At 43.6% G+C, this 20,092-nt stretch overlaps 1 pseudogene; it reads left to right on the top strand.

Moving 5' to 3' along the window:
- The first annotated feature begins 797 nt into the window (after nucleotides 1-797).
- Nucleotides 798-1,194, top strand: LOC102974178 (non-histone chromosomal protein HMG-14-like; annotated as a pseudogene).
- Nucleotides 1,195-20,092: the final 18,898 nt, after the last annotated feature.

Genomic DNA, 20,092 nt, shown 5'->3' with positions numbered 1-20,092 from the left:
GCATATACCCAGAGAAAACCATAATTCAGAAAGACACATGCACCCCAATGTTCACTGCAGCACTATTTACAATAGCCAGGACATGGAAGCAACCTAAATGCCCATTGACAGACAAATGGATAAAGAAGTTCTGGTATAGATATAGTGGAATATTACTCAGCCATAAAAAAGAACGAAATTGAGTCATTTGTTGAGACGTGGATGGATCTAGAGACTGTCATACAGAGTGAAGTAAGTCAGAAAGAGAAAAACAAGTATCGTATATTAACGCATGTATGTGGAACCTAGAAAAATGGTACAGATGAACCTGTTTGCAGGGCGGAAGTTGAGACACAGATGTAGAGAACAAACGTATGGACACCAAGCGGGGAGAACCACAGTGGTGTGGGGATGGTGGTGTGCTGAACTGGGCGATTGGGGTTGCCATGTATACACTGGTGTGTATAAAATTGATAACTAATAAGAACCTGCAGTATAAATAAACCAAAAAAAATGGAACTGAATACACATTCTTCCAAAGAAGACATACAAATGGACAACAGATACATGAAAAAGTGTTCAACATCACTAATAATCAGGAAATGCAAATCAAACCCACAATGAGATGTTTCCTCATACCTGTTAGAATAGCTATTATCAAGAAGACAAGAAATAAGTACCGGAGAGGATGTGGAGAAAAGGAAACCCTTGTGCACTATTGATGGGAATGTAAACTGGTGCAGCCACTATGGAAAACAGTATGGAGTTTCTTCCAAAAATTAAAAATAGAACTACCATGTGATACAGCAGCCCCACTTATGGGAATTTATCCAAAAGAAACAAAATCACTATGTCGAGCGGGTCCCCAGCAGCTCGGGCAGCAGGAGGAAGTGCAGCGGCTTGGCATCCCCGCTTCGCGAAAGGTCAGCTCCGCCGAGGGGGCGGCGAAGGGGGAGCCCGAGAGGAGATGAGCGAGGCTGTCAGCTACCCCGGCTCCCGCAAAAGTGGAAACGAAGCCCAAAACAGGCGGCGGGAAAGGATAACTCTTCAGACAAAAACGTGCACACAGAAGAGAAGAGGGGAGCAAAGGGAAAACAGGCCTAAGTGGCTAACCAAGAGACTGAAGACGACTTACCTGCGGAAAACAGAGAAGCTAAAAACGAGGCGCCCCCAGCCTCTGATAAAGCAGGAGAGAAAGAAGCCGAGTCTGATTAATACCACGCACCCGGTCCTATCAGTGGTCCCTGTCTCCCTTCTTGTACAATCCAGAGGAATATTTTTATCAACTATTTTGTAAATGCAAGGTTTTTAGGAGTTCCAGAAACATTTTTAAAAAGGAGGGAATACCACCTCATCCCATTTTTTAAGCGTAAATGCTTTTTTTTTTTTATTTTTAAGAGGTGAAATCATTTGCTGGTTGGTTATTCTTTGGTACAACCAGAAAATAGTGGGATATTGAATATGGGAGGCTTTGATTGTCTTGGGTGTCAGCTTAACATTCCATAGATGGGGGGGTAGCCTTGATATCCTATAATAATACAAAGCACACTAAATGGCAGTTTGGAGTCAGTTGTGCATTTAATGTCCTGAACACTTTAAATTGCTTCTCTGCCCATGTTGTTTCTGGTAGAATTGTTTCCTACAGCGAACCACTCACTCCTTGATCTTGGCTCTCCTGGGCAGAGTTTTGTGCACTCTGTAACATCTTTGGTGGTGGTAGTCCAGTTTTCCTAGTAACTTTGTTAATGTGCTGTGAATGATTGACAATTTGACTATGTAGGGTGTATGATATTAAATTGTGAATTAGTGGGACTTACGATGTAACAACATACCAATATTTGAAGATGTTGGTACTTGATAACCCTGTTAAGGAAAATTTGCCTCCAAATTTTAAGCTGGAATGTCACGGGAATAACTGTTTAGAAGAGAATCGCAACTACATGATTTTTTAGATTTTTGGTACGTATGTTGAGAATTGTGGACAAATTGAAATGTCTGTGCACTGATCCTCAAAACAACCAATAAAATCTCAATTATGAAAGAAAAAAAAAATCACTCTTTCGAAAAGCTATCTGTACCCCCGTGTTCATTGCAGCATTATTTACAACAGACAAGACATGGAAACAATCTAAGTGTCTATCAACAGATGACTGGACAAAGAAGATATGATGTGTATACAAATACATACATATATATACACACATATATATGAATATTATTCAACAATAAAAAAGAAGGAAATCCTGCCATTTGGGACAAGCATGGACCTTGAGGGCATTATGCTCAGTGAAATAAGTCAGACAAAGAAAGACAAATACTGTATCACCTCACTTATAGATTGAATCTAAAAAGAAACTGAACTTATAGATACAAAGAACAGATTGGTGGTTTCCGGAGGCAGGGGGTGGGAGTGGGCAAACTGGATGAAAGTGGGCAAACTGGATGAAGGTGGTCAGAAGGTACAAACTTCCACTATAAGATAAGTAAGTCCTGGGGATGTAATATACAGCATGGTGACAATAGTTAACAATGGGATACTACATACTTCAAAATTAAGAGAGTAAATCTTAAAAGTTCTTTTCACAAGAAGAAAAATGAATAGTCTAAATTTACTGCGGTAATCATTTGACAACCTATGCCTATATCCAATCACTCAGAGGACAAAATGCTTCACTTTCCAAAAGGAAAAGAAAAACTTCTCCAGATATCGGAGAGCTCTCTTCCGTGTGGAACCAGACTAAATGTTTAAAATTTTTAATTTAGGGCAGCTGGCCTTGTTTGATACTGCCAAGTAGTTCTTTCCTTAAAAAGTTACCGCGAGGCACAGAAAATGAAGGCTAGGCTACGGGGAGCGTGGTTATAAGTCCCATGCTGTTAAAAAGAAGATATTGAGCGCCACTGAAGAGTTGAACTCTGAATGGCACACAGCTACCCTCGGAACCCAGAAGTGTGCCGAATGGCTTGTGAGCCACCCGGAGAGGCCTCGCCATCGTGAGGCCTTGAGCTGTTTGTTATTTACTCTGCACCAGACTCTGGGTTAAATGCTTTCTCTACATTGTCTCATTGACTCCGCATAACCATCCTGGAGCAAGTATTTTACAAATATAAAATGGAACCTTATTTTACAGATGAGAAAAATAAAGGTCAGAAAGGCTAACTTCCTCCCACTCAGAAAGCTAGTAAGTGATGGGCCCTGGCTTGTGAACTTTGAGATATCTGATTCCCAGGGATCCTCTTGGCCCTCAAGTGAATTGCAGAGTAGGAATACTAAGAAGAGCTTCTCTTTCAGGAGCCCTCGCAGGTACTAAGGCATTGCAGTCCACACACACTCTAGGTGGGTGGAGATTCCCACATGTTGGAAGATTGTAGAGCTGAAATATTTCCCTTTGGGAATTGGGCAGGAACAGGAATATCCCATTGAGGGGATTACCTGGTAAGGCTTCACTTCTTAACTATTTTCCTCTTGGACTTTGAGGAAAGTCATATTTAGCACATAATTATAAGGTACTGCGCCCACCCCCAGGAGGAAATCCCATTTAATTACCCAAACCCTTCAGTAAAAGGCACCAGGGAGCAGGTGGTAACATGAAGAAATCCATAGAGAACTCACTACGGAACTAAAAAGAAATAAGTAACATTGAGCGTTTCATATGTGAGAAACAGATACCTGCCTTGTGGATAGAACAAACTAAATATATAGCCATAAAGATAGCCCAGTCACGTTTCTTTGGTTGCAAATGACAGAAAATCCAGCTCAAGCTATGTTAAACAAAAACTGATAACTTTAGCTTTAATTTTTGAATTATTAATACATTCACATGGTCCCAAATTCAAAAGGTGGCAAAGGATGTATACTGAAAAGTCCTACCCAAATACCCCAGCCATCTGGTTTCCTCTCCAGAACGAACCAAAATTATCAGTTTCTTGTGTATCTTTTCACATACACACACATGCATGTGCACACACACACACACACACAGTACTATTCTGTACTTTACTTATTTAAAAATACATATTGGAGATCGCTCCATTTCAATACATTTAAAAAATTGCTCATTCTTAAAGCAGGTAATTTATTGTCCATGGAGGGTTAAGTTTTGAGGTATTTTTTCCGTCAACTATGAGGGAAGTCTTATTTAGTGATCCTCTTTCATGTTGTTAGGTCAAGTCTAATGAAATGGTTTTGTGAAGACTTCAGTCTTGTGTGGTGCTGGTGTGGATCCTAATGTGATGGGGCAGTGAGGGGGATTCTGACTGATTCCACATCCCTCCTTCCACTGGTATCCAGGGGCAGGGAATGGCATCCTATCGAAAAGGTGCATCCATGCCAGCAGGAAAGTGGGATCCCTGAGGGATGGAAGAGCTCTCAGACTCCAGGAGTAATACCAAGAGTCCCCTCAGGAGACACCGAAGCTAACACCTAACACCTTTGCCATATGCACTGGAAAGAGGGGAGCCGTGAAAAGAAGGGGGCTGATGCTTCAGTTCAACTTGGAAGTCGAACTTGGTTTTGTAATAGCTCCATTCTCTACTTGAGATTGTAAAACAGTACATTTCCACGTGAGAAAGCCAGCATCACTCCACTATAGTCCATTGCAGAAGTCTGTGTGTGAGCCCATACCATGCAGGGTCCCTGACTCCTCATTACAAGGTTCTTAGGGGGGTCCACAAACAGGAACTCCAACCCTGGGAGCTGGTCAGGGCTGCACTGAGCCGAGTGTCTAGGAGTGAAAAATGGTTGCTCTTCAGAAGAAGGACCTCCCTAAAAGGCAAGCATACTGTTGGTGTTTTAAGGAAAGGGAGAAAAAAGGGTGAGTTGAAGGGCAATGGGGAGGCTATCCTGATTAAGACAATTTAGTTTCCATCTTTGATAATCCTAGCCATGCAAAATCCACTACAACCTTTCTTAGCATTCTATGAAAATGCAAAGGAGAAAAATCATTTGAATGTCCACAGTTTTAAACAACAGCCGGGACTTCCCTGGTGGTCCAGTGGCTAAGACGCCACGCTCCCAATGCAGGGGACCCGGGTTCAATCCCTGGTCAGGGAACTAGATCCCACATGCATGCTGCAACTAAGAGTCCACGTGCCGCAACTAAAGAGTGTGCCTGCCGCAACTAAAGATCCCGCGTGCCTCAACGAAGACCCAGCGTGGCCAAAATAAATACATACATATTTAAACAACAGCCAATTATCACTTCTCATCCTTCAGTTCTTTTGCACTTTGGCTCAAAACCAACTACCAGGCAACTCAATGACAAAAAAAACCCCAAACAACCCAATCAAAAAATGGACAGAAGACCTAAATAGACATTTCTCCAAAGAAGACATAAAGATGGTCAATACGCACACGAAAAGGTGCTCAATATCACTAATTATTAGAAAAATGCAGATCAAAGCTCATGCCGCGGAGCGGCTGGGCCCGTGAGCCATGGCCGCTGAGCCTGTGCGTCTGGAGCCTGTGCTCCGCAACGGGAGAGGCTACAACAGTGAGAGGCCCATGTAACACACACACACACACACACACACACACACACACAAAGTCTACAAACAATGAATGCTGGAGAGGGTGTAGAGAAAAGGGAACTCTCCTACGCTGCTGGTGGACATGTAAGTTGGTGCAGCCACTGTGGAAAACAGTGTGGAAGTTCCTCAAATAACTAGAGTTGCCATATGATCCAGCAATCCCACTCCTGGGCATATGTTCAGACAAAACCATAATTCAAAAAGATACATGCACCCCTATGTTCATAGCAGCACTATTTACAATAGCCAAGACATGAGAACAACCTAAATGTCCATGTCCATCGACAGATGAATGGATAAAGATGTGGCATATGTGTGTGTGTTTATACACACACACAGACACATACACACACAATGGAATGTTAGCCATAAAAAAGAATGAAATAATGCCATTTGCAGCAACACGGATGCAACTAGAGATTATCATACTAAGTGACGTAAGTCAGAAAGAGAAAGACAACATATGATGTCACTTATATGTGGCATCTAAAATATGACAAGTGAACTTATCTACAAAACAGAAACAGACTCACAGACATAGAGAACAGACTTGTGGTTGCCAAGGGGGAGGGGATTGTGGGAGGGAAGGATTGGGAGTTTGGGATTCAACTGAAAGAGTAGCTGTGAAGTAGGAATTTTAGACATAGTAACAGGTTAAGGGCATGTATTTGTAGACAAGTTGGACTTTTAGTATGTTCCCGAGGGACCACAGAGGCAGTAACTACAGATCATCATTTACAGAGAACATCAGTCAACTCAGAGTGAAAAGAAAGCATCACCCTTTTTCCATCTCCTTGCATCCTCTGGCTCTTGACTCCTGTGACGTCTCATTGCAGAAAGTTGCTTATTGAGCAAGGCTCTCTGATCCCATCACGGGGCTTTCTCAGTAATGACTGGAATATAACTCACAAGGCACCAAGAGCATATAAAGAAAATGAATCCGAGGATTAGATCCCTGAAGTAGGAACATACTTGAATTGGATGGAGCATTTCTCTGGCCTCCTCTGAGATCACTGTGGCTTCTTATGAAATTTGGGGTGACGAGATGAGGGTGAACACAGAGGCCATGCAATGTGGATGGGGATCAGGGAGAGTGGCCGTTTAATTTACTGTCCAAACATGGACACTTCTGAGAGTGAATAGGGACACTCTGACATTATTATGCTAGGGCAACAGTTATAAACTGGGACTGTCCCAGGCAAACCAAGACATAGGTCATAGGCCATCCTACTTCCTCCGTGTTGCCACTATAATGCATTAGGAACCTGCATGACTCGTGGGTCATCATCCTCGCCACACCACTTTAGCAACTCCAGGGCCCATTTTAACCACTGGAAGGGAGCCGGCAACTGGGAATAGCATGTAAAGTTCAAAATCACCCACTTGGATGTTATAGCCATGTCAACTTACTAAAAACTTTCTGGATGTTTCCACTATTTTTCTCTTCTCAGAAACCACACTTTGAGTAGCACTGAAGGCTACTCATATAGTAGATTGGAGGGTCCTTATTACGCAAAAGTGAGCCAAACCTCTTTTTAGCAGGGATTATAACTGGGAGAAGAGGCGTGAGAGGTGAGCTGAGCCCGGGGCTCTTGGGAGTGACGTGACGCTAATGGGGCAGATACACTGCCTTCAGAATGATGACAGGATACATAAGAAAAAAGTCACTGAAACCAAAAATTGAGACAATTTTTAGTGGTCGCACCAGTCAAATGAGACATGGAGTTGGCATGGAAGGAACAAATGGAAATATCCAAAGCGTGAAGGAGAGAAAAGCTACGGATTGGGAGCACAGGTGTCCAGGGGAGGGACTGTCTGTGGACGTTCCCCTCTTCTCGACATGCCCATCAATCCCCAGAGATGATCACTCTCCTCACACATGACTGTTCACTTCAGGAAATGATTCCCTTCAAGATTTGTGTCTCCCACTCTACAATTTTTTGTAATTTAGTTTTATTCTATTTAGGAGTAGATTTATAATTTGAATAGCTCTAAGTCACCTACAGACATTTTTCAATGGAAATAAAATTATGTATGCCCCCCTCTTGGGAAATTCCCAGAATTGGAAAACTCTGTGAAAAATCTGTGAATCGACACCCATTTTTCTAAGAATTCCCAGAGGACGATCATGCCCCTTGAGTCACTCACCTTCTGCTTCACTTTGGTGCCCAGGGCAGCTCAGCTGTGCTCCTGCAGACAGTTCCAGCTCCCTGTGGCTCATGTCACCCCACACCATCACCCCAGAGCTGCTCCTCTGTCACACAGGCTGAGGTGTGGGGCAGGATTGGGCTCCCTGTCTCTTTTACCTACTCTCTCCTCTGTGTGTCCCTCCCCAAATCCCAGCCTGTCCACTGGGGTCGTTCAGCACAATAATGCCCAGCCTGATGCTATGTGAAAGAAACCACCTTGGTAGGTGAGAGGTCTGGGTCTTGAGGGTGCTTGTGCCTGAAGGATCTCATGATAGATGGACAGTCGTAGCCCTTCTAAGACAGAACCAGGCATAGGTGGCCCAGACTTTGACACAGGAACAGAGGCAGATGGGGTTCGGGATCAGGTCAGGTGCCCAGAAGGGTGAAAAGGAAGGAGAATGAGCATGTGACCAAGAAAAAAGGGTTTCCAGGAGCCCATCTAAGAGGACACTGTGCGTGTAGAAGGACCCCTGATGGGGAGCCTTGCACTTTTCTCTGAACCCCCTGTGTGCTGACCTGATATCAGCCTGTCATCTTCCTGGTGGTGATTCAGCTGCCAGATCACAGCAACCAGCTCAATCCGGATTCTAGTGGACTTCAAAATGGCAACTTTCTGCCCCTCTACCTGTTTCTTTTACAAGAAGAGGGACACCCGCGGCAACAAGAGGGCACACAAGGGGTGGGAACCACTCCAGAGTGTTCCCACATCCCTCAGTAAACCAGCCCCCAATTCGCCACCTGTCCCCTTGTCCCTCTTGTACCTTCCTGTTGGCAGCAAGATCAGGGCATTAGATATGGCCCTGGGCACAAAAACAGTTATATAGATCAATGGAACAGGAAAGTCCAGAGATAAACCCAGGCACCTATGGTCAACTAATCTACGACAAAGGAGGCAAGAAAATACAATGGAGAAAAGACAGTCTCCTCATTAAGTGGTGCTGGGAAAACTGGACAGCTATATGTAAAAGAATGAAATTAGATCATTTTCTAACACCATACACAAAAATAATCTCAAATGGATTAAAGACCTCAATGTAAGGCCAGATGCTATAAAACTCATAGAGGAAAACATAAGCAGAACACTCTCTGACATAAATCTCAGCAATGTCTTTTTTGATCCACCTCCTAGAGTAATGAAAATAAAAACAAAAATGAACAAATGGGACCTAATTAAACTTAAGAGCTTTTGCACAGCAAAGGAAATCATAAACAAAATGAAAAGACAACCCACAGAATGGGAGAAAATATTTGCAAAGGAAGCGACCGACAAGGGATTAATCTCCAGAATATACAAACAGCTCATGCAGCTCAATATCAAAAGCAAACAAAAAAAAAACAACCCAATCAAAAAGTGGGCAGAAGATCTAAATAGACATTTCTCCAAAGAAGCCATTCAGATGGCCAAGAGGCACATGAAAAGATGCTCAACATCACTAATTATTAGAGAAATGCATATCAAAACTGCAGTGAGGTATGACTTCACTCCGGTCAGAATGGCCATCATCAAAAAATCTACAAACAGTGAATGCTGGAGAGGGTGTGGAGAGAAAGGAACCCTCCTACACTGTTGGTGGGAATGTAAATTGATACAGCCACTATGGAGAACAGTATGGAGGTTCCTTAAAAAACTAAAAATAGAACTACCATATGACCCAGCAATCCCACTCCTGGGCATATATCTGGAGAAAACCAAAATTTGAAAAGATACATGCACCCCAGTGTTAATTGCAGCACTATTTACAATAGCCAAGACATAGAAGCAACCTAAATGTCCATCAACAGAGGAATGGATAAAGAGGTGGTATGTACATATAATGTAATATTGGCCATAAAAAAGGATGAAATAATGCCATTTGCAGTAATATGGATGGACCTAGAGATTGTTATACTGAGTGAAGTCAGAGAAAGACAAATATCATATGATATCACTTAAATGTGGGATCTAAAAAATTATACAAATGAACTTATTTACAAAACAGAAACAGACTCACAGACATGGAAAACAAACTTATGGTTACCAGGAGACGGATAAATTGGGATACGGGATTGATATATATACATTACTATATATAAAATAGATAACTAATAAGGACCTACTGTATAGCACAGGGAACTCGGCTCAATATTCTGTAATGGCCTATATGGGAAAAGAATCTAAAAAAGAATTGATATATGTATAAGTGACTCACTTCTCTGTACAACAGAAAGTAACACAACATTGTAAATCAACTATACTCCAATAAAAAAGTTTTAGGAGATAAAAATAGAAAAATTTTTTGAATTTTTCTGACTTACTTCACTCTGTATGACAATCTCTAGGTCCATCCACATCTCTACAAAGGACCCAGTTTCGTTCCTTTTTATGGCTGAGTAATATTCCATTGTATATATGTACCACATCTTCTTTATCCATTCACCTGTCAATGGGCATTTAGGTTGCTTCCATGACTTGGCTATTGTATATAGTGCTGCAATGAACATTGGGGTGCGTCTTTTTGAATTATGGTTTTCTCTGGGTATATGCCCAAGAGTGGGTAAAAATAGAAAAATTTTTTAAAAGATCTGGCCCTGGGGACAAGAGAAGCTGCTCAGAAAAGAGAGCAGAGAGGAAGCTGTGACAGATGTGGCACCTGAAATAGGAATCATATTCACCAGTGTGCTTTTTACTCTCAGGTGGCTGGATTGTTTCAGAGGATTCTAGTTTCTAGCTCACACCCTAAATGGTCTTTTAGGATGCACAAACATTTCCAGAAGGCTCCTAGGGCGGGGTGACATAGTTCTGAGCGGTCAAAGTTGAAACATAGTCACTGATGGGTCATAGTGACATTTGTCACCCCATCTATGAGCTTGTGAAGTTGGGTTTGCAAAACATGGGGTGTGTGCTCTCTACAATCAACACCAGTGGTTCTCAGCCTTGGTGGTCCCTTGAAGCTCCCTGGGTGACCCTAACATTGAGAACCCATGTTCTATACCTTCTATTGTAGGTGGGCCAGCCCCACTTTCTAGTCTCTCTTCCTTTCCCCCAAGCAGCTTCATTTTCCAAGGCCAAAACCCAAATATCAGAAAAATTAAAACTAGAGTTCTGATGGCTCACCATGCAACCAAAGGATGAAGGCCATAGGACATGATGGGTATAACCTGCCTCAAGAGGTCCTTAGGTTTTCCATGGTCCCTACTTTGTAGAGCCTTGGGGGCTCTGATAGAACTTACCTGAGCTATTTCTGAGGGCCTGATATCCAAAGGGCTAGCAGAACCTGAGAAGGAGATAAGAGCAGGTACAGGAAGGGAAGAAGAAAACTTACAGGGGAAAGTGAGACCAGAGGTAGAGGCAGGATGAGGTGCCTGGTGATCTCTTAATGTCGTCACCAGGCAGCTTGGCTGAGTACCTGTGGAAATACTGTTTCTTGACTCCCAACAGATCTTCCCCCTCTTCTTCCTTTCATTACTAGAACCCCTCAAGTTTTAGCCCCTCCCAGGTAAAGACTACAATTCCCAGCCTTCCTTGCAACTAGGTGTGACCACATGACTAAGTTCTGTCCAATAGGATGAGTGGAAGTGATGTATGCAATTATGGTTGGGCACTTACATGGGAGCTGTATGCCCATCACTCATTTTTCCCCCCTTCTCATTGGCTGAGGGTGGTGGTGTTGAGCTCTTCCTGGCCATGCAGGTAGACAGAGCACTAGTGGGATGGTGAAGCAACAGAGTAAGCTTAGTGCTCTGATAAAAGAGACCCCAGAGAGCTCTCTTGCCCCTTCTGCCATGTGAAGACACAGTGAGAAAACATCTGTCTATGAAGTGGGCCCTCACCAGACATTGAACCTGCCAGCACCTTCATCTTGGACTTCCCAGTCTCCAGAACTGTGAGAAATAAATGTCTGTTGTTTAAGCCACCCAGTCCATGCGAGTTTGCTATGGCAGTTTCAAGTGGACTAAGACATATGTCTTTTTGTTATATAATAATATTTTGCTTCCTTCTTTCCCTTTACGATTAGCCTTCAATGGGACCTAGCAGATGCCTAGAAGGGCATTCAAGACTTGCCATCTTCCAGTGCACTGTGTTGGGTTACAGGAAGTTTCCAGCATCCAAGAGAAGGCAATACACTGGCTAGAAAGAGTGGGCCCGGGACATTTGCAAGTATCTGAGGCTGGAGAGGATAGTACAGGACCCCATATATAACCTATGCAAAATTTCCCCTCTTCTTCCTGCCTCTTTAAGCCTCAGAGAAATGGAAAGAATCTCTACATTCTGTCTTTAAATTATAGCTCAGAATGAAGAGGAATAAAGTGATTCCAGAGAGGTTTAAAGGATGTCAAGCAAAATTCATGAGAAGATCACAGTAAACATAAAGTCTTTACTAAGGCACCCATATTAACCATAAACAAGATTTTTTGTTAATGGCAAAGCAACTATGCTAATAAACTTCAAGGAAGAGATAAAAAAGAAATACAGGGAAATTTATAGCCTTAGATGCTTATATTAAAATATTCAGTATAAAGAAATCTGAAAATCAACAACAAAAAAAACAGTAAAAAAAAAAATCGGCAAAGGACTTAAGTATTAATACTTTACAAAGAAAAAATTCAAATGGGCCAAATAACCTAAGGAAAGGTGCTCAAGCTCACTAGTTATCAGGAAACTGCAACCTAAAATTATAATGTTACATAAGTATACAAACACTATTTTGGTAAAAAATTTAAAGTCTGGCAGTTCCAAGGATGGCAATAATATTGAGTAACAGGAATTCTCAAAGCTGCTGGGGTTCCAAGTAAATGGAAATAATTGGAAAAATTGACATTATCAACTACGATTGAACATGGGCATATCCTATGACCTAACAACAACTTCCCTCCTGAGGGATAGTCTAGCCTTCAGAAATGTGAGTACATATGTACCAGGACACAGGTAAGAATATTCATTGGCAAAAACTGGAAACAAACCAAATGTCCATTCACTGTAGAATGGATAATTGCGTTACAGTAGATTCAGGGGCATGCTGGAAGATATTTAACGACATGGGGGAAAACCCTAGTTTGTAGCATTTGCCAATTTCTGTGATGTAAATACTCCCATTCGTGGCCTATTTCAAGTTCCCAACATGGTATCAACCAGCTTGCAAAAGTCCTGAACATTCAACAGTCAGCTCCTCTGAGCCGGTACAAGCCGGTTCCAGCACATCATCCGGTAGATTCAGACTTTGGAACACTAGACAGCAGTAAAAATGAACGAACTCTAGCTCCATGCACCAACATGGGTAAATCTCACAAATGTAACATTGAGCAAAGTAAACAAAGGACAAAAGAAGATATAGGGTATGATTCCGTTTACATAAAGTTCAAAATAGACCAAAATAAGTCAGAATGTTTAGGAATGTATACCTAGGTGGTAAAAGTATAAAGAATAGCATGGGAGAGATCACCATAAAAGGGAGGGTATGGTTAACTCTCATGGGGAAGAAGAGGTTATAAATGGGAAAGGGCATGTGGTGTCAGACATCTGGGGCGCTGGCAATGCTCTATTTCCGGACCTTGGTGGAGTTATATGGGTATTCTCTCTAAAAGAATTTGTTAAATTATATGTACAGGTTGTTTGCATCTTTCCACATAGGTTAACATCACTGCTGTGCTAGAGTCTGCTGGTCCTGCCTCCTCACCCCAACTTGTGCTATTTTATCCCAACTTCCTATTCAGGGATGCGTGTTGACAGCTAGAAATCAGCCGTGGTGGGACTATTTACACCACTGTAATTGGCAAACGACATGTCGGGGCTTTTTTAAAAATAGTGCACCACTGGTTAAACGTAGTAATACATTTTTTTTTAATATCTCAAAATTGGTTTATTTAGGCAGATATTTTTCCAAGGCCGGACACTCTCAACAATCTCAAGGCAAAATTGCATTAAAAAAATAAATCTAAACATGACAAGATCCCTGCAATGAAAAAAGGCTTGAGAGATAAAGAGAATGAATTGAGAGAACTATAAAGTGTTCGGGACTCTTAATTATTTGATGTGTAATAAAAATCATCACACTGATGGTAAAATTAAGGACACTACCTAAGGACCCACCATCTTTCCTTACAGAAAAAGTTGATGAATACTTCGCAAGACGGTGAAGATATAGCGGATCGGGAACTTTCTCAGTCTACCATTCAACCCCACTGTCTCAGTAAATTTATACCAAAAGTGGCCCCAAATGTTATACTATACCAAGTCTTTGACACTATTCTGGGCAGCTCTCCTTAGTAATTACCAATCATGACTTGTATAGCAGTGAGAAAACACTGTTATTTTCTACATATTTATGTGAGCCTACGTTCTTAAATTTTTATAACCCTAATATATGATATCACTTATGTTCATTTCAGCTTTCCTGATAGTTAATGGTTTAAAATCTTATTTTATATGAAAATAAGCCCAGACCTATTATGATTTAGAATAAGAAAAACTTCAGTGGTTTTCAAGGTAAATCATAGGTCTGTGGGGAAATTTGGGGCTTGTGAATGACAAGCCAATGACAATGACTTCAAATCCCTTGGGAGGGTGGAGCACAGAAGCCCTATAGCTGTATTTCTGTGGAAAAGTTTCCACCATTAGGGAAGTAATCTAATGGGGAAAAAATTTAATTATAAAGTATTATTATCATTTCAGTTCAAGTATGAATCTGAAAATAATGGATTTGGTTAGATGTTAATATCCTCATGTATAGGACTTCCCTGGTGGCACAGTGGTTAAGAATCCACCTGCCAATGCAGGAGACACGGGTTCGAGCCCTGGTCCGGGAAGATCCCACATGCCGCGGAGCAACTAAGCCCGTGCACCACAACTACTGAGCCTGCGCTCTAGAGCCCGCAAGCCACAACTACTGAGCCCGTGCGTCACAACTCCTGAAGCCCGCGCGCCTAGAGCCCGTGCTCCGCAACAAGAGAAGCCACCTCAATGAGAAGCCCGCGCACCGCAATGAAGAGTAGCCCCCACTCGCCGCAAGTAGAGAAAGCCCACGTGCAGCAACCAAGACCCAACGCGGCCAAAAATAAATAAATAAATTTATTTTAAAAAAATCCTCATGTGTAAACCTGCAAAGTGGAAACTTATCTTGACTGGAAAATACTGGTTTTATTTGGGGGAGGGGGTGTCAGGAGTAGGGGTGGGAGAGGCCCCTGACTTCCTGAATGATTCTGATTCATTTGTTGTCATTTAAAACCTAAGCATTGGGACCAGATAACCACTGAGTTTAGTTATGTTCCCACTGGTTCTAGAGAGGCGTGGTTTACCTTGAGCTGAGCGGGACGGAGATGGAGGAGACCTGGGTGTGGGAAAGCTCTTCTGTGGTTGCCGATAGCTGCGACACTGGAATAAGTTCAGAGTGGACAGGTGGCATCTACATCACAGGCGAGTCAGAGTCCCGGGTTTTAGGTGTCTCTCATCCACAAGCTGTTACTCACCACTTTCCTTTCCTATTCTGCCAGCCTGGCAATCCCACACTGAGCCCCTCTCACTGCTATTGTTCGACTTCACGCTTCCCAGCCCCCAATTCTTTTCGACATTATTGCGCAGAATTTGATTCTTATTCATTACAACTTGCAGTAAAGCAAACAGAGCATCCCACCATCACCATATTTAATATCCATGTTGCCAATAGCAGTTCCATCCCCAGACGTCATGGGGATCACTGTCACAACATGGTCTTCAGGAGCCAGAGGAAAAAGAACTTTAAGTTCCACCCTCAAGCTCTGTCAGAACTAAACCTAAGTCATGGTAAGAAGGGGAACCACCTCCCCCAATTAAGAAACCTCTTTTTCTAGAAATCTCCTTTTGTGCTTGCATGAAAGTACTTCTAAATATAAGACTAGAATTGGTTAGTGACATGCAACTTTATTTGGCTGACGTTTCTACTAAATTATTTCCAACACAATCGTGGTTATGCCACGTAGTGTGAAGATGTGTTGAAATCGAACCACAGGCATTGTTGCTCCAGACTTAGTTTTGATATTCTAAGCCATAGGAGAGAAGAGTTGCAGAACTATTTTCCGTTGAAGGTGGTTTGGGAGAAGAAGAGAGCAGCTTATCAGAATTATCGGTGGAGCTCTTCAAAAACCAAAAACACATTCCAGTCCAACCCAACATTCCCACCTTCTCCATCACAATTTCCTAAAGCATGAGATAGCCCATTTTGTTTGAAAACACTGATTCTGATAGACGCTCCCTGATGGAGAGGTATGTTCAATAGAAATGGTGGTTTATGAGAACTGGGGACAGGAGGTTAACAGAGCCTTCTTCCCCACCTTTCTAGTAATTTAATACATTCAACAAAGCCCCACGCTGGGCCCAAGGAAAGAAGAGAAGAAAGAATCTCTGCCTTTAAGAAGCCTATGCTCTAGCAGGACAGCCGAGAACTCAAACATGAGTCCCATGAACAGAAAGGTCATGACACAAAGCAGAATGGGGCAACTCCTGTAGCTCTCCTCCTCCCTCTGGAGCGTAAGCAGCCAGCCACCCACCGGGCCAGAGAATTTTCAGGTGTCACCTTGGTGAGGTGACCAGGGCACAGTGCAGTCAGAATGTTGTGGATGAGCCATTCAGACATCAGAAGTGGGTTTCTACAACAATAGCAGATTGAGAGGTTTCCCCCTTTCTGTATAGCCAGAGGGGTACACAGAGCTGGAGGAAGGATGCCCCCAGCAAGGCAGTACTGGCCCTCTAGCCCCACCCCAAGCGACACACTGAAGACCTTGGTCTCTTCTTAATGCACGAGCCCCCGCTGGACGGCAGAGAGGTAAGCTGTGTGTGCTCTCCTGCTAGAGCAGCTGTGAAGTTCATTTAGAGACCCTCAGGGGGTCGCCCACTCTTTCTGACCTCACAGCCATCCTAGCTAATTCAGATCCTCCCTTCCTTAGGCAGTGGACGCTCACGTTTGGGATAAGCAAGAAGTGCATTCCCTATTTGCATGTAGTAGACATACACTTGCTCAAAATCCTTTCGCTTGCAAAACCACCCATATTCCCATATGTTGTAATGCTGATCAGTCCATGTGATTTGGGGGCGGGGGGAGGGGAGTAACCGCCCCTCCAGCCATAGGGACCGGCATGGGATAAACATAAGAGCAAACCCACTACTCAACTTCCTTGGCCACAGTGGTTCAGGGGTAGATGTGTGGCCTCAAGCCAGAAAAATCAGCCTTGCCTGTTTCTGCAGCACTCAGGAGAGACTTTCTCTTCCACTGGGATCACAAGCTGTTAGGACTAGGCAAGGCCAGAGCCCGCAAAGGCCTTCTTTCCCTCTATTTAGAAAGACCTGGATGGAGAAAAGAGGAGCTAAGAAATATGGAGAGAGCTCCCTGGACACATCTAAATACAGCCCCAATAAGCAGACTTTTCAGTTACAGAAACCCCTTAATTTACTTTTTTTTTTTTTTTTTTGCTTGAATTAGTTTCAGTTGGGTTTTTGTCATCTGTAACAAAAGAATTCTAAGTAATTTATCTATTACAATCTCCCAATTTTTCAAACAAAAATACAGGATTCCCAGTTGAATATGAATAATTTCTTAGTATATCCCAAACATTGCATAGGATATGCTTATACTAAACAAATTCATTGTTTTCTGAAATTCAAGTTTAACTGGGCATTCTGTATCTTATCTGATATATAACATGTATCAAAAGTGTTTTCAAATCCTTTACTCAAAAGGTAAGAGATTGGTCACCTGGTGGATTTAGGCTTACAGAACATGGAGAGAAGATAGGAGGGTTTCCAGTGAAGCATCCTAATCCAATCTTTCTTCTCCAAGTCACTCTGCTTTGTACAAACCAGATGAGGGCGGTAAGGAGTTCCAATGTCAGGCTATTTCATCCTCATCAGATCTAGAAATGCTTCAGCTGGGCCACTGAGGCCCCGCCTTTTCCCAACACTCAATCATCAGAGGGCGCTTTAAACATTCCCACTGCAGAGGTCACACCCCAGACCAATTACATCAGAACCAGCGAGACTCATATGGGTGGTTTCAATGTGCAGCCACATCCTACAACCACTGAGCAGGTCCTTAAGCAATTCAGCCAAGACATGGAAACAACCTAAATGTCCATCGATAGAGGAATGGATAAAGAAGTTGTGGTATATATATATATATACGATGGAATATTACTCAGCCACAAAAAAAGAATGAAATAATGCCATTTGCAGCAACATGGATGCAACTAGAGTTTACCATACTAAGTGAAGAAAGTCAGAAAGACAAATACCATATGATGTCACTTACATGTGAAATCTAAAATATGACACAAATGAACTTATCTATGAAACAGAAACAGACTCACAGACATAGAGAACAGACTTGTGGTTGCCAAGGAGGAGAGGGGGTGGGGAAGGGATGGATTGGGAGTTTGGGTTTAGCAGATGTCAAATGGTGTATATAGAGTGGATACACAACAAGGTCCTACTACATAGCACAGGGAACTATATTCAGTAACCTGTAATAAACCATAATGGAAAAGAATATCAAAAAATGTATATATATATGTATAACAGAATCACTTTGCTGTACAGTAGAAATTAACACATTGTAAATCAACCATACTTCAATAAAATAATTTTTTTTAAAAAAAGAAATTCAGCCAAATTGTAAGAGTTCAAACAAGACGTGAGAAAGGTCATCCCAAAGGGTCCCCCCACCCCCGCTCCCCAGCCCCCAGCGACCAGGAGCGAGCAAATCACCCCAGGTGAGAATTAGCCAACCAGGGCAGCCTGAAGTCTTGGACACCATGGTGGGGGGGCCCTACCACAGGGTCTTCATTCCAGGCTTGCCCGTGCCTGGCCATGTGGCCGGCCAGTGTTTGGGCCACAGAGAAGCAGACAAGGAGGTCCAACCTTGCTCACAATCGGCTCCCGAATAAACTAAGCATGTGACGCAGAATGTGAGTTTCCAGCCTGCACACAGCTCCGTGCCTGTTCCCCAAGGGAACAGGAGGGAGGGAGGGGCCAGGCGAGGCAGGGTGGGGGAAGGAACCCTAGATGAGTTTCTGTCATAACCAACAGCAGCCTCTCTTTCCTGCCCCCGTCGTGTGCAGACCACCCACCCGTCACGTCCAGATCGGCCAGAGCGTGTCCCCGCGCCTCCAGGTCCTAATCCATGGCTTTCTCTCCCTGTACCTCATTCTCAGAGGAGCAGAGCCACATACCGGCAACGTCCCCCCACCCCAGAGTGAGGCATCCGCTACAACTGATGGACCTACACTGACACGCCATCATCCCCCAAAGTCCGCAGTCTACATTAGGGGTCACTCTTGGTGTTTGAACACATATATAATGACGTGGATCTATCATTATAGTATCATTCGGAGTATTTCCACTGCCCTGAAAATCCTCTGTGCCCCACCTGTTCATCCTTACCACCTGGCTAAGCCCTGGCAACCACTGCCTAAGCATGTCTATTGTTGATTAGGTCCTCAGAGCCCCTGGCGTTCTCCTAGCCATCCTGAATGCATCACATACGCACAGTCGGCCAACTGAAAGGAAACATCTGGAACTGTCTGATTAAACTGACTCGGAACATTGTCCCTTCCTGCTGTTATGAATACTGCTAGCGGGCCAGGCTTGGTTAAAACTGAATACCGGGTGGACAGCCATCCTAGTGGTGGGAAGACACTAAGCTGACCCTAAGATGACACAGAGATGACACCAGGCAAGGTCCAGGGCAGGCTGGGGACTCGTGTCCCCACTGGTTCCAGGTAGGTTCTGGCCATTTCCCAGAAGCCATCGCTGCCCTGACGTGCTAGGCTGGGTTGCTCAGTTCTGAACCAATACCTTTTCCAGTTTAAAAGTGCCTCTGCCTGGGCACAGAGGGAAAACGAACAAAGGGGTTAAGGCAGTAGAGGAGGGTTTTGACCTCTACTGCAACGGGGCTTCAAGGCGATGCGGCAAAGCCCTACTTTCTCAAACCCTCCCCTTCTGATGGCCTCCGCGAGCAAGTTAGACAGTGGTGCTGGTGACAGCACAGCTGGTGAGGGCTCTCACGACTCTTCCTGCCTGTCCTCTGTAAGCAGGAAAGCAGAGCTAGTGTCCGGGTAGTTTCTAAGAGGGCCCTGAATCTACCAGGCTAATGAACGGCCAGAGGGAGAGCAGAGCGTAGACAAGGGGAAAATGAACCAGCACAGCTGAGACAGCCAGCGCCCAAACAAGCAGGCTGCAGGTGGAGGAAACCAAGGGGAGCTGCGTGGCGGGACCAGGTGCGTTCGCCCAGGACGTGTAATTGGCAGAGAGGCCGACCGGCCGGTTCCACCTACTAACCCAGTAATTTGGAGATTCATAAATTCGTACAACACATAGTGCTGACTGGAGTCCTGGGGATGAGGAGGTGAGCAAAACGGTCCTGGCATTTGCCCTCAGTCATTCAGATCCACCCTCC

This window comes from Physeter macrocephalus, chromosome 11, assembly GCF_002837175.3.
Source record: "Physeter macrocephalus isolate SW-GA chromosome 11, ASM283717v5, whole genome shotgun sequence".
In the NCBI taxonomy this organism is placed as follows: Eukaryota; Metazoa; Chordata; class Mammalia; order Artiodactyla; family Physeteridae; genus Physeter; species Physeter macrocephalus.
This window is presented reverse-complemented; position numbering and strand designations above follow the sequence as displayed.